This window comes from Micrasema longulum, unplaced genomic scaffold (genome assembly GCF_059751315.1).
Source record: "Micrasema longulum isolate JH-2025_06_02 unplaced genomic scaffold, ASM5975131v1 h1tg001298l, whole genome shotgun sequence".
Classification (NCBI taxonomy): Eukaryota; Metazoa; Arthropoda; class Insecta; order Trichoptera; family Brachycentridae; genus Micrasema; species Micrasema longulum.
Window position 1 is genome coordinate 393421 of NW_028278485.1, and position 13223 is coordinate 406643.

Below are 13223 nucleotides of genomic sequence, written 5' to 3' on the forward strand. Positions count from 1 at the left end.
GGCTGTAGCGCTTTTGGAGAGGGAATGGAATGATATATAAAATAGTTAAATTTCTTTCATTAACATTAGTCAACTCGAATTCGCTTCATTAGTATGGTCCCCTCAATATAATGTATATATTAATCAAATTGAAAACATTCAAAAGAAATTTATAAGGAGCCTGGAATATCGTTTTGGTAACATTGAAAATGATTACGGCGCATCTTTGATCAATTTTAATATAGAATCACTACAAAAAAGGCGCCTTAGATATGATTTAATTTTTCTTTTCAAAATTCTCAATAACATAGTTGATTCGCCGTATCTTTTACAAAATATTGGTTTCCGTTGTCCTCTTCGCTATACTAGATTAAATTCCCTTTTTTATGTACCAACTTGTAAAAACAATTATACCTCGAATTCATTCATTAGACGCACCTGTAGAAATTATAACGGACTCAGTATTGATGTAGACATTTTTAACTGCACGTTGCATTTGTACAGAAAATTTCTTCATGGGGTCGATTATTTGGGATAGTTGCTGAATGTACATCTTGAGTGGTTTATGCTATGCAGATGTGCCGCATGTAATGTATATGTTTGTGTATGTTTTATATGTGCGTTCATGTGTGTGCGTGGATGGCTCGGAGTGTACATTCGGTATTTTTATTTATTTTAATTTATTACCTCCATGGAAAACGCAAATGTCAACAATTATCTTTTTTTCACTTAAAATTATTATTTATTTTTTATTTTTTGTCACATTTAATGTTTATATCTTTTTAATTTATGAAAACTTAATTGGTATTTTTATGTTAAAAAATTGTTGTTTTTAATACTGATTTTGTATGACTGTATGTTTTCTAAATAAAATAAAATAAAATAAAAATAAAATAAATAAACAAAATATATAAATTAAGATATAAGAAGAAAAATATCAATAATTCAACAAGAAATACGCACTTTAATTCAATGCTAGCTGCACCCTGAGGTATTTAGTATACACGTTACATTAGTTTTTCGTTAAGAACTTAAGGATACATTGTAAACATATTTATAAAATTACGCTACTCTTCACTTTTAATACACGTTGCCTTGTGAAAGGATGATAAAAGAAATTGTAATTAATAATTACATGATAATATCATATAGGTACATATTGTTCGTTTTACATTATAGAATATTGAAAAGGGTGTTTCAAGCAAGTAATATACTCTTTGATGCAAATCTTGCTTTAGAGGCTTTTTGAAAAAAAATAGAAATATTTAATGCAATAATGGGAATAACGTATATTTATACATTTCAGCTTTTTACAAAGTATTACTACTTTTGTCTGAGTATCACATCATTAAAATTTATTCAACAGTAAGTGCATATACTCTTTGATGCAAATCTTGCTTTAGAGGCTTTTTGAAAAAAAATAGAAATATTTAATGCAATAATGGGAATAACGTATATTTATACATTTCAGCTTTTTACAAAGTATTACTACTTTTGTCTGAGTATCACATCATTAAAATTTATTCAACAGTAAGTGCTTTATGTTTTGGAAATTATTTTATATTTAACGTAACATTAGCTAATGACAATAACGTATTCACGAATTACTCAAAACGTACGTCCCCACATTTAAATAATCATTATGCGCTGCTTTTTAAAAATTAAAATTAATTGTTTGCATTGAATGTAAATCTAATTTAGATATTAATCTATTTATTTATACATTTCAATGATAAAATATTAATTCGTGAAGTTCATATTGGATGGTGTAAAAATGGTACCAGTAGTGGTAACGTTTTTTTACAATTCATTTTATTGAAAATTGTGCAGTTAATTGTTATTTTCAGCGTCATTGTGTCCGGGAAATTGTATAATGTTTATAAAATTGTTTAAAAAAATAGTAGTCGGTAGTAATGGGTACACATCATCGGTATTATTTTTATCTTTCTATCTATCTATTACCTTCAGCAGATGCAATATATAAATGAAACTTTTATTGTATTTTATCAAATACTGTCCACCACACGGTATATTTTTTAGCGTGTTGGAACTGTAACCTTTCATTTCATTGCAAGCGCAATACGGCCATGAAGAAAGAATGACAATATCCGACATAAGTCTTTATTACACAATGAGGCGGATTCACCTCCACTCGATTTCCTTATTCAGTATCTGTACCTAGGAGCAGCCATCGAGTCCGAAACACTTTGATGCAATACGATCCGAAATGTCGGCAAAGACAAAAAGATTGCGACCAATAAACCCAGAAAAACTCGACGGCTACTCTAAAGCTATAAAGTATCTAGTAATTTAATATTTATGTTTTTGAAGATATTTCTTATAAAACTCAATAGTTAATAATGATTTAAAATATCAATGAAACTCCATGTTTTAGTTTTACAATTTTATTTGTCAAATGAGTGCATTTGCCCGAGTAGGGGTTCTGGTTCTATTTCACACACAGAACTGTATTCGTTATCTGCCTGGACACAAGTCGTAGGTTGATTGAATGTAGTTATGCAGAAAGCAGCCAGTCCACAGTTTTGATAAAATGCGATATTGGTGTTATCATGGTAGTATGGTTAATTGGCCGCCTCCATAAAAAAACTGAAATAATCCCTGTTAACGAAAAGGCGGACTGTAAATGAAAATCGAATTTCATTCAATTTTGTTATTGGGAAATATTTGAGAAAAGAATAGGAACATGGAATGGATACCTACCTTTAATATGATCTGAATGTTCTTCTATTTCTGGCACTGGATAACAAAATGAACTATAAAATAAGACAATGTTTTCCACGACGTGCGACGATTCCAATAACTTTTTATCCGATTTTATGTCAAGTCAAAAATGTTGTTTGGTTTTTGTTCTAAATCCGAATCATCTAATTTTGAATATCTTCTATCTTGATGTTAGGTAGGTACCATAAGGATGGGTCAAATGAAGGATGGGAACGAAAGGTAATCGGCCAGGAATAATATCGATAAATGCTGTTATTTACTTAACAATCCCCTTCTGAAAAAAATACTGATTACAAAAACAGCATTTCTCTATCTGTAGAAAACACCCCTGACACTATAACGTAAAAATCTTACGGTTAACATCCTAATGAGACAACAAATGCCTCAAGAAATCTAGTTCTCTTAAATAAATTCAAGTGGATAAATACATTCATCAATTTAAAAAATGCTCTCAATTGTTTATTAGAGATGTATTAAGGTGGTAGATAGTTAATAATATTATATAACCAGGTAAGGTATATTACGTTTATTATTACTATAAGACTATTTCGTTTGAAAAACGTCAAACGACCTTGATTGTTTATGACATCACGCTCAGATAGCGACGCAGAGGGAGATTCATCGTATCATAATCGAGTAGTAATAAACTTTGCGGTCAGATTCAAGACACAATGAAACGTGTATAATATCCATTTATTTGCGTTTTACGGCCACTCTTGCATCCACTTGGAACGTCGAGAATCCAATGAACTCCCTCTGTCGAGAAAATAATAATATTTGTCAGTGTATAATATTATAGTAGGTATTATACTCCTGACGGCAGCGAGCGGGTGAACAACCCCACAACCCCCACCGGCCGGGCCGTGGACGAGGACATCTTTTCATAGGAATGTGAACAATTGGTTATTGCAACCGAATAATTTAATACTGGTGATTGCTTGTCTATGATCAGGGTTAATGGACGATAACGAAAGAAAAATGACAATGAAAGAGAAAAGGTGAAAAATTTATTTTTAAATAAAGTACGAGGTATATCCGGAATATAAGTTCCGTTTGATAGTTTTACCCTTTATAGGACACATATTTTGTGTCGATTTACTTACGTCTTGCGAACGTAATAAAATGTGTACTTTTTTTAAAGATAACAAACCTGATCCTTCAGAGTACGTCATTACGATACTGTGATAAAAGACTTAATTATACAAAATATGAGAAAGTAAATACTTAAATTCTCGTGGTATATGTATGTACCACTTTGTTTTAGCTGTCTCATAAAGGGTTAAAGAAAACAAGTACATATTTAAAAAAAAATGTATAATAATTTTTAGACCTTAAACTATGTTTCTACATAACTGCCACCATTTTGTAGATACTTGTCATAGCGCGATACCAATTTTTGCAAGATTTTCTTTCACAGAAGGACCTTCGACGTCAACCACATAATTATTCGATTTGTCAAGCTTTGCTAAGCTTTAGTCATTGCTGATGACGAAGTGGGCCCTATTTCATCGACGGTTATTTTGATTCAGGAGTTTGATAAGTAACCCAAATCTCATCCCCAGTCACAATACTGCTAAGAAAGTCATCACTTTCATCGTTGTAACGCATCAAAAACTCGAGTGCACTTCCCGACGCGCGAAGCTTCTTTTTGCGTTCCTCGGTAAGTTGGCATTTGAAGCGTAGAATTCGTCAAAAGATTATCGAAACACGCTGCATTTGGTTTAAAAATTCAGTACCCTCTGCACCACTGGGTGCAAAAAGGTAAATGTTGATGATCCATAATAGCCAGCTGAAAAAAAAACTACTGGAATGATATATCTTCAACATTAATTACACTTTTGCGTGAATGCGATGCTTTATATCACAAAAGAAGTCACGTCCTCAGGGGTTAGACTTAGAGCACTTGCCCCCTACCTAATAGCCCGATACTCAAAGGATCTAGGCAGTAGAGATTTTGCAATATGAGATCATTCGTTCTCCACTCAGTAGCCAGGCTCTTTAAAGACCTGGGCTTGGAGGGGGAGAACTAATTTTCGGGGATCCGTCACAGCAAATCTATATAGGTTGCTGTGACGTCAGAAGCTTATATGGAACTGTCCTTCATTCTTCAGAATAAGAAGAATATCATTTATGTGTAACCGATTGTGGGAACTTATTGGCTAAAACCTACAACATTCATGCCACTAGTCACTACCTGTTATAATTTGTTCGATTATTTTTATCAATCAGTTGTGTGCATCGCTAACCTTTGCCCCGGATGACGGCGCTTGTGAAATGGTGACTTATTTGCATATTTATCATGTTTCCGGCTATTCCCGGGACTGGTTCTCCTGAAAACTTTTTCTTTTTAAAAATTCCAGACGAAAAGCCAACAGAAAATTTTGATCAATTTGAATACAAGAAATATGCCGGAAAAAATCTACTTCTTATTTAAAAGGTCTTTGAACTTATAAATCAGATATTAAATTGAATAGGCGCGCGACCCTCGGCGAGTCATAGCCAAAGTGCTTCTCATACGGTGGATACGGGTTCGATTCCCGGTGAAATAATGAAATAGAATATTTCACAAGCCTGAATTTTCTGTACTGTGATTCACCGCTGTAATAAAATAAATTGGTCAAAATATTTGCAGACGAGTATTAACAAAAAAATTCTCGAAAAAAGATTCTCCACAGTACTGTTATGAATCGGGTTGTGGTCCCGTGGCTAGCTTCTCGGAATCACGGATTAAAGATCCGTGGTTCGAATCCCACTCTACCCCAACTTTATTCCATTTTCTAATAGTGAGTTATTTACAACTTGTTAAAATGGTCTTCAAAATTAATTATTAAGGTAAATTATAAGAACGCAAATATTTATTTAAAAAAAAAAAACTGGTATATTGAATTTATTTTACTGATTTACACAAAAAATAAATACATTGTTCAGTACTTAAGAATTTATCAAGATTGAAGATTGATTTTTTAATAGCATGTGTCTATTATTATATTTTTATGCAATTACTATAGCGATGGTGTAAAGTGGGATTTGCGTATTAGTATTATTAGTCTCCCGACGAAGAGACGGGTACATCTAGAAACCGGTAGACATAAAAAACTCGGTAAGTGATCGTTTATAAATATTTATTTTATAAAACCAAAGTGCTGATAGGCCCCATATTATTAAAAGCCAACACCACAGTGCACTTATATTATAATTTTAAAAAGTTTTCTTCGCGTGGGAGCAATAGTTTGAAAAGAAAGGAGAGGGAAGGAAGGTTGGAAAAGTCGGTAGTGGTTGTAAAAGAAGAAGATTGTTTAATTTATTTATGTTTTAATAAGTTATTCCATTAGGATGAACTAATATGAACATTTCATTTACATCACACAATTATTTATTATTTAAAAAAAATATTGTATAGGTTGTTGGTGTAGGCCATATGTACTGTATGTGCAGTGTCTAGTCTACGAAATTAAATTTTATTTATGGCCTTACTTATAAACTTGGTACAAAGTTACGCCTTGGCATAATGGTAAAATAAGGATGGAAATACCATCCTTATTCTGCCACTGTAATTAGGGCGGCATCGCCGTCCTTATTCTACCACTATGTCTGGGCGTAATTTTATACCAGGTTTATAAGTAAGGCCCAACGGGCCTTATTTGTGTTTTCTGCTTTAGAATATATTTTTCTTTATCGTCTTTGGTTACGAAAACCATAAAAAAGATGCTTGTGTGTTCGTAATTTAATAACGTAATGTGATTAATTCAGAAACGTGTACCTTTATACTTACGCTCGCTTTTACTGGTGCCAATTATTGACGCTTTAAGTTAATTGATGATGTTCATTATATCATTGATGTTTTACAATTTTAAAACGGGTTTTATTATACTAAATATTCATAAATATTTGTATATAACTACCTACCGGTTTCGAGACGTACCCGTCTCTTCGTCAGGACACCAATTAAACCAACATGCAAAACCCGCAATATACCCACCCTTTTTTTACTATGTTATTGGTACAACCACAAGGCCTAATTCAAAGCTAGCTACAAAGGAACTCCGGAAACCATTAAAGAACTGCAGCTGGTACCAATACTGTAAACATCATAAATATGGTCAATTTTCCCATTTATATCTAGGCCCTGAATCCTTTAACATTCTGCCCAGAATGTTCTGGACATGTCTAAACACTTCAAATACTTACAAGTATGAAGTAAAAACATATGAATAAATGGAAATGCAATTAACTTAGAAACTATGGTCACCCTATAATCCAATCTACCAGTGCAATATATTTAAATTTATAATCAATTATAGTATATTTAAGTAAAAAAGTATATTCGAAAAATATTGTTTGTGTAAAAAAATAAATCTAAACTAAAACTGTAAAATGTGTTCCTCGGCACGGGTTTTCCCCATGTACATTATTAATGCAATTATATATTGTATTCTTGTGAAGTATTAAATAAATACTTTTTATTAGCATGCAAAATTCATTAGATTAGTATGTGTAATACTTTTTCTACGCTCAACCTTCTTTCTGAAATAACATTATAATTGTATACAATTTTAATGCTCTGATAGGTAATAGCTACAGTTGCTTTGATAGGTAATAGCTACAGGTAATGTCATTCCGGTCAATTCTTTCAGATTTAGTGCGTCTCTTTTAGGTGCTTAGAATATATTTTTTATTATTTTTTACCGAAATTGTTTAAGTGTTTTCAGCAAGGTTTTTATAGCAGTGGGAGTTTTTCTAGTTCTACATTTAACACATAGCCATTTAAACAATGGATTTATCATAAATATATGGGATAATATATCATTTGAATAAAGTGTTATTTTTCAATATAAAATTTTTGACAGGATCTTTCAGCATTTATTTCAGTGTTTTCCGTAAGCTTTTTCATTGTGAGTAAATTTTTCATGTTTTTTGCTATTTTAACATTTACCATACATGTCAATTAATAATGTATCAATCATTATGACATTGGATAATTCTTTCGGTTAAGTATTTTTTTTTGAGATTTTTTTTTGACTTGATTCTTTCAGAATTTATTTCAGTGTTTTCAGTAAGTTTTTTTCAGCAGTGCGAGTTTTTCTAGTTCAACATTAAGGCTGTAGTCAGGTAAAACGAACGCAAAATTAGGAATTCATATGATTTTACCATTATAAAACGAATGGTTTTTTTAATCGCGCAATAATAAAAAAATAAGAAAACATGAATTACATAAAAACAACATTTTTTAAAGGTATTTCTGTTAAAAATATACCTTTTATATATAAGTTTTATGTAACTAAAATATAATTACTTTTAGACCGGCAGATTACGCCATTCGTTCTATAATGGCGAATTCGTATGATTTCCTAATTTTGCGTTCGTTTTACCAGACTACAGCCTTAACCATATAGCCATTTTAACAATGGATGATTCATAAACACACAGGATAATATTCTTCCCAATTAAGTGGATTCTTTCGACAGAACATTTTTTGACATGATCTTTTAGCATTTATTTCAGTGCTTTCCGTAAGTTTTTTTATTGTATGTGAATTTTTCATGTTTTTTGCTATTCTAAAATTTAACATACTTGTATATGAAAAATGTACTATAATTAATAATATGTAATATTAATAATAATCACGATCACATTCTTTCGGTTTAGTATTTTTTTTAGTGAATTTTTTTAGACTTTATTATTTCAAAATTTATTTCATTGTTTTCAGTAAGTTTTCACGTGAAATTAAATTTTTCCGTATATGAACGTATGTATGTAAATTCTATTAAATATCATAATATCGTACAACTATCCGAACTAGATGGTGCAAAGAGAATTGTATTATATCACTGTGGGCGGCGTATTTTGATTTTCAAAGTTATATCAAGTCAATTAATTAAGGTAATCAGCCCCAGTAGCAGTACTACACTTAAGTAATAAGTAAAGTTTGGAAATGAAATGCTATTATGTCTATGTATTTACCTATATAACGGGTAATATTGGGTAAGCCATTAAAGAAAATTGGAAATATTTTAGTTTATTAACCTCATAATGAATTTAGCATTTAATGCGTATGTTAAATGGATTAAAACAAGATGGAATATTAACATATTACAACAGAGATGAAGAACATTTAAGAGAATGTAATATGGAAGTCTAGGCATCTACAGGGCTTATGACCTCAAAATTAAAATATATGGGTAAATCATAAGAACGCAATTGAACGTAGTTATGCAGAAAGCAGCCAGTTCACAATTTCGTGAAAATGAGATATTTATGTTATCGGGTGCAGTAAGGCAACTTCTAAGTACTGCTTAAAACAGCCAGACCGCTTTCATACAAAAAATTGTATTAATCACCTTTCGAAAATGGTGTCGATCACAAAAACAGCATTTCTCAATTTGCAGAAAACACCCACAGCTTACAAAAAAGCTTACGGTACTTAAAAATCATTAAAACTGTTCAATTACATAATAAGATTCTTGTTTGTGATATTAAAAAAAAACTAATGTATTCATTGTTTATCATTTGTAAAAGTCAAAAACATTCCAACTGTTGTGTAGATTAAATTATTAAGTCTTTTCACAAAGGTGCTATTATCTCAGTTTCACTTTTCTATGGCTAGCTGCTTTCTGCATAACTACGTTCAATTGTTCTTTTTTTTAATTAAAAAAAAAATAAGTGAAAACAAACGTCGGGAACACCCGATAGGTTACAGTAAGATGAAGATATTTAATTTCTGCAGACAAACTCGTTGATGAAAAGACGAATGAAACGCACGTAAAAGGCGTACCTTCAATTATTTTTAAATTGTGATTCGTTTAATTAAGATAAATGTTAAACCGGTCGTCAATAAATTTGTCAGTCATTAACAAATTCATTATTTATTAGACCACGCAATGGCGTCAGCAGCGCCGCGAATAGTTTATGATGAAGTAGTTTTCCCTTTTTGCTCACACAATCGATTCAGGTCATTATGAAGTAAAGTAGGCAAAGAAACCGCTAAATTTACTGTTTGTTTACATTTTTCTCTACTGAATCGCGACGCAGTAGATGTAATGCGCATCCCGATGTATTTTACCTCATAAGAGTGAGACACTCGTATCGCTATCTGTTGAAATACTGTTATCGTGTCCTCTCGTGTGTGTGTTTGTATGTGAAAATATCATTATACATATACCCGTATTACACGGGTCAGAAGATGGTACAAGATATTGTGCCGTTTCTTGTACAATAATTCACACTTCCTCTTTCTTCCACAATTCCTCTTTCTTCCACAATTCCTCTTTCTTCTCTAACTCATATAGTGTCCATGCGGCTCGACTGTGGAATCATCTCCCATCCACCATCAAAGATGTTACTACATTATCTCTGTTTAAATCACGTCTGAAGAAACATCTCCTTTCTCTTCCTTAATCTCTCCCCCTTTCCTCTTTTTTCCTTTTTCCCATCAGCAATAGTTTTGATTTAAGATAATTTATAAACAAATACGTTTATTTCTATTTTTATATATCTTTAGCTTTATAATATTTTTTTCTATTGAATATGTTCTGTAACTTGAATAATAAAAATAAAACTTTTATTTAAGTGGTTGGTTGGAAGAAATTGCCATTTGGCAATAAGCCCGCCGATGTACAAATAACATTATGTACAAAAAGTTAAATAAATAAAAAAGAATTATTGTGCTAAATCTTGAGCCATTTTATTTGCTGTTTTACACGGGGCAGTTTTTGGAATTGAAAATTGCGCATAAAGATGCGCAGTACATAGTTGTTTTCTGCGCGATGACAGCTTCACAGTTGACAAAACAAGCTGTTTTGTGACAACTAACAATATATTACTATGCGACCAACGACAACATCAGGTTTCTAAAACAACTTGGATCGTGAACCTTATTTGACATCAGTTTTTCCAGAAACGAAAGGCAAGCGTAATGGAACAAAAATGCGGCGAAATAAATAAGATAAATAACGTGACATAAGCAAAAAAAAAAATACGCGTTGACAGTTAAAGTTGACAGTTAACAGTATCACAGGCGGGAGATGCGCGCGCAGATGATGGTTCGAAAAATTGCTAAAAATACGTGTTCTAATTTTTCTGAAATTGACCACAGATTTTATAAATTTTGTGTATTACACGACACAGTATTCATTGGGCAAATCTTGCCCAAGATCTTGTTTCGGACCCATGTAATACGAGCTTTACACTAATATCCATCAAGTGAGCATACAGCCTACACGCTTTACATATGTGGGTAGCTGGTACTACGTGTTGGGTGCGTTAATCGTGTCAGCTGGTCGGTCGTGTGCTCATTATAATACTCCCAACACTTTCCTCCTATCATATTACCAATAACGTAATATAATATAATATTATTGTTGCAATAAACGTTTCTTTCATATTTGTATCATCAGAAATATTTGTACGTATTCAGCTCAATCTGATTACTATGTAAAAACTGAATTTGCATATTTAGTTTACACTAGTTTTAAATATGATTAGTTTTGAGCGTAATGCCGTTGATCTTTGCCCTTGAATTGCAAAAAAATTAATTAAAAGGTATTTAAACATTAGATTTAGTCCGCTTCGTGATTAACGCCTTTGACTAGTAATTTCGATCCCTGTCGACCTAAAATATAGCTTCTAGAAGATGTTTTCTCATTGTAATACTATGCCATAGCGCTGGCATCAAATAATCGAGAAACACTGCAAACGATTTAGAAATGCTGCGCCCTTCGAGGGTATGAAAAAGTATGAGAATTTGTTGTTGACAGCGGCGCGGCGGTACGAAGATGAGTTGATATTTTCGATGAATGGTTGTAGCAAGTTTGCTTTTATGATTCAGGGGTGATGAAGTGTAGTCAGGTGTGCAGGTGGTGGCGTCGGCGTCGTTCAGGTACAAACTATTGACGCGCTCATTCTCTCGTCCTCTGATCCGCCTCTCTCCTTCGCCCGTCGTGTTCCTTGTTCCTTCCGCTTTGAAGTTACTAAACGCCGAACACAAAGAGATCTCGCACGTGGCCCACAATTTCCCGCTCGCTTTGTGTTGACCTCCCCCCTCTTCTGGCTGTTCCTCCGCACTCTTTCACTCCTCGCCCCGCGCCCCCGCGCTCTACCTTCGCCATCTGTTCGGAACGGTTCGTAAACACACGATCAGCTGTTTGGTTTCTCGGTTCTTTGTGCCCGTCGAGTAGCGAGCAGCAACAGTACGCAGCTGGAATCGAGGGAGGATCGTCGTTCCTTCCTGCACCGTCTGATACTGAATTCGAACAAAACAAAAACAGTCAACATAAAATTCAGTACATAATAATTTCCCGCGATTTTCTCCGATACGCTTTTGTTTTTCGCGTAAACAAACTCGCGGTGTCGCGGCGGTGATATTATTATATTTGATATTTACGTTATTGATCTTGTGTTGTGTAGTTTTGTGGTGTTTTTACGTGTGGAGCATTTATTTTCCCACTTGTGTTTTGATTAGATGTGTGTTTTTGCCCGCGGTTCGAGTGCACGTTAGCTAACACTAAGAAAATATTGTATAATTCACTGTTGTGATTTTTCAACTTTTCTTTTCACCGCTGGCGACAAAGTTATAAGGTAAGTTAGAGAATAAGTTTCGCAAGCGAGTCGTGTGTCTGTAACTTAATGAGAAAAAAAAACACGTCCACTGAAAATGCGACTTACTTAGCATTTTTTGTGCTTTGTTCGAGTTGTATTTCATTCAGGAAATGTCATATCGAGAACGTTAACGAGATATCGTTAGCATTTTAGTCCAACAAATGTATTTTTTTACCAGCAATCGAGCGAAGATTATTACCATATATTACTCGATTGTTTGTTTACATTCACGTATCTACCTCGGAAACGTGATTATTTATATAGAATCACATTTTTTGATTTTTTTTTTACTTCGAGTCTAAAGTTCAACAATACTATTTTGATTAAAAACCGAGTCTTTGTTATGAACATACGAGGAGAGGAACGAAACGAAAATTAGAATATTTATTTGTAAAAAAAAATATCGATTGCAATGTAACCGACATTGATGTAACTGACTTTATTTTTTTCAAAAACAATTTTGTTGTACATGGAAAATTTGAAAAAAACAAAAAAAACAAACCATCACGCCGTTTCCCCGTAGGTGTAGGCAAAGAGGATAGAATGCCATATCACTCTATCTTGGCATAGAGACCTAGCTTCCTCTACATTCATACATCTTCTCATACACCCACGCCGATTATTCCTACTTTTGTCATGTCCATCTTCAAGTATTCGATGGACTTGATCGTGCCATGTCTTTCTCGGTCTTCCTCGTTTTCTGCATCCAACAACAAAAAATAGTAAGGTACATTACACATAAAAAAAAGAAACGTTGTTTTTTGTATGTAGCTACTTTACTAACCCAATCCTAATTAAGTTATTCAGGTATTTTAAAAATCAGATTTACCTAAGGCTCTCATTTTATAATAATTTCTCATAAGAAAAAAAATTGTATCATTTATTAAAATATTTTTTTTTTAATTAAA

The 13223-nt window shown here is 32.8% G+C and overlaps 1 protein-coding gene across 4 annotated transcripts in view; it reads left to right on the forward strand.

The window, feature by feature from the left end:
- Ypel (Yippee-like) overlaps positions 1–13223 on the forward strand; it is a 247085-nt gene that overhangs the window by 155464 nt on the left and 78398 nt on the right. The window contains exon 1 of one of the 4 annotated variants that reach the window (XM_088234908.1): positions 11906–12294. The exons of 2 other annotated variants lie outside the window; for them this stretch is intronic. The gene's annotated coding sequence lies outside the window, so the exon portion shown is untranslated. Of the gene's footprint in view, positions 1–11905; positions 12295–13223 lie in introns of those variants that run through there. One more of the 4 variants, XM_088234906.1, reaches the window with a different exon arrangement.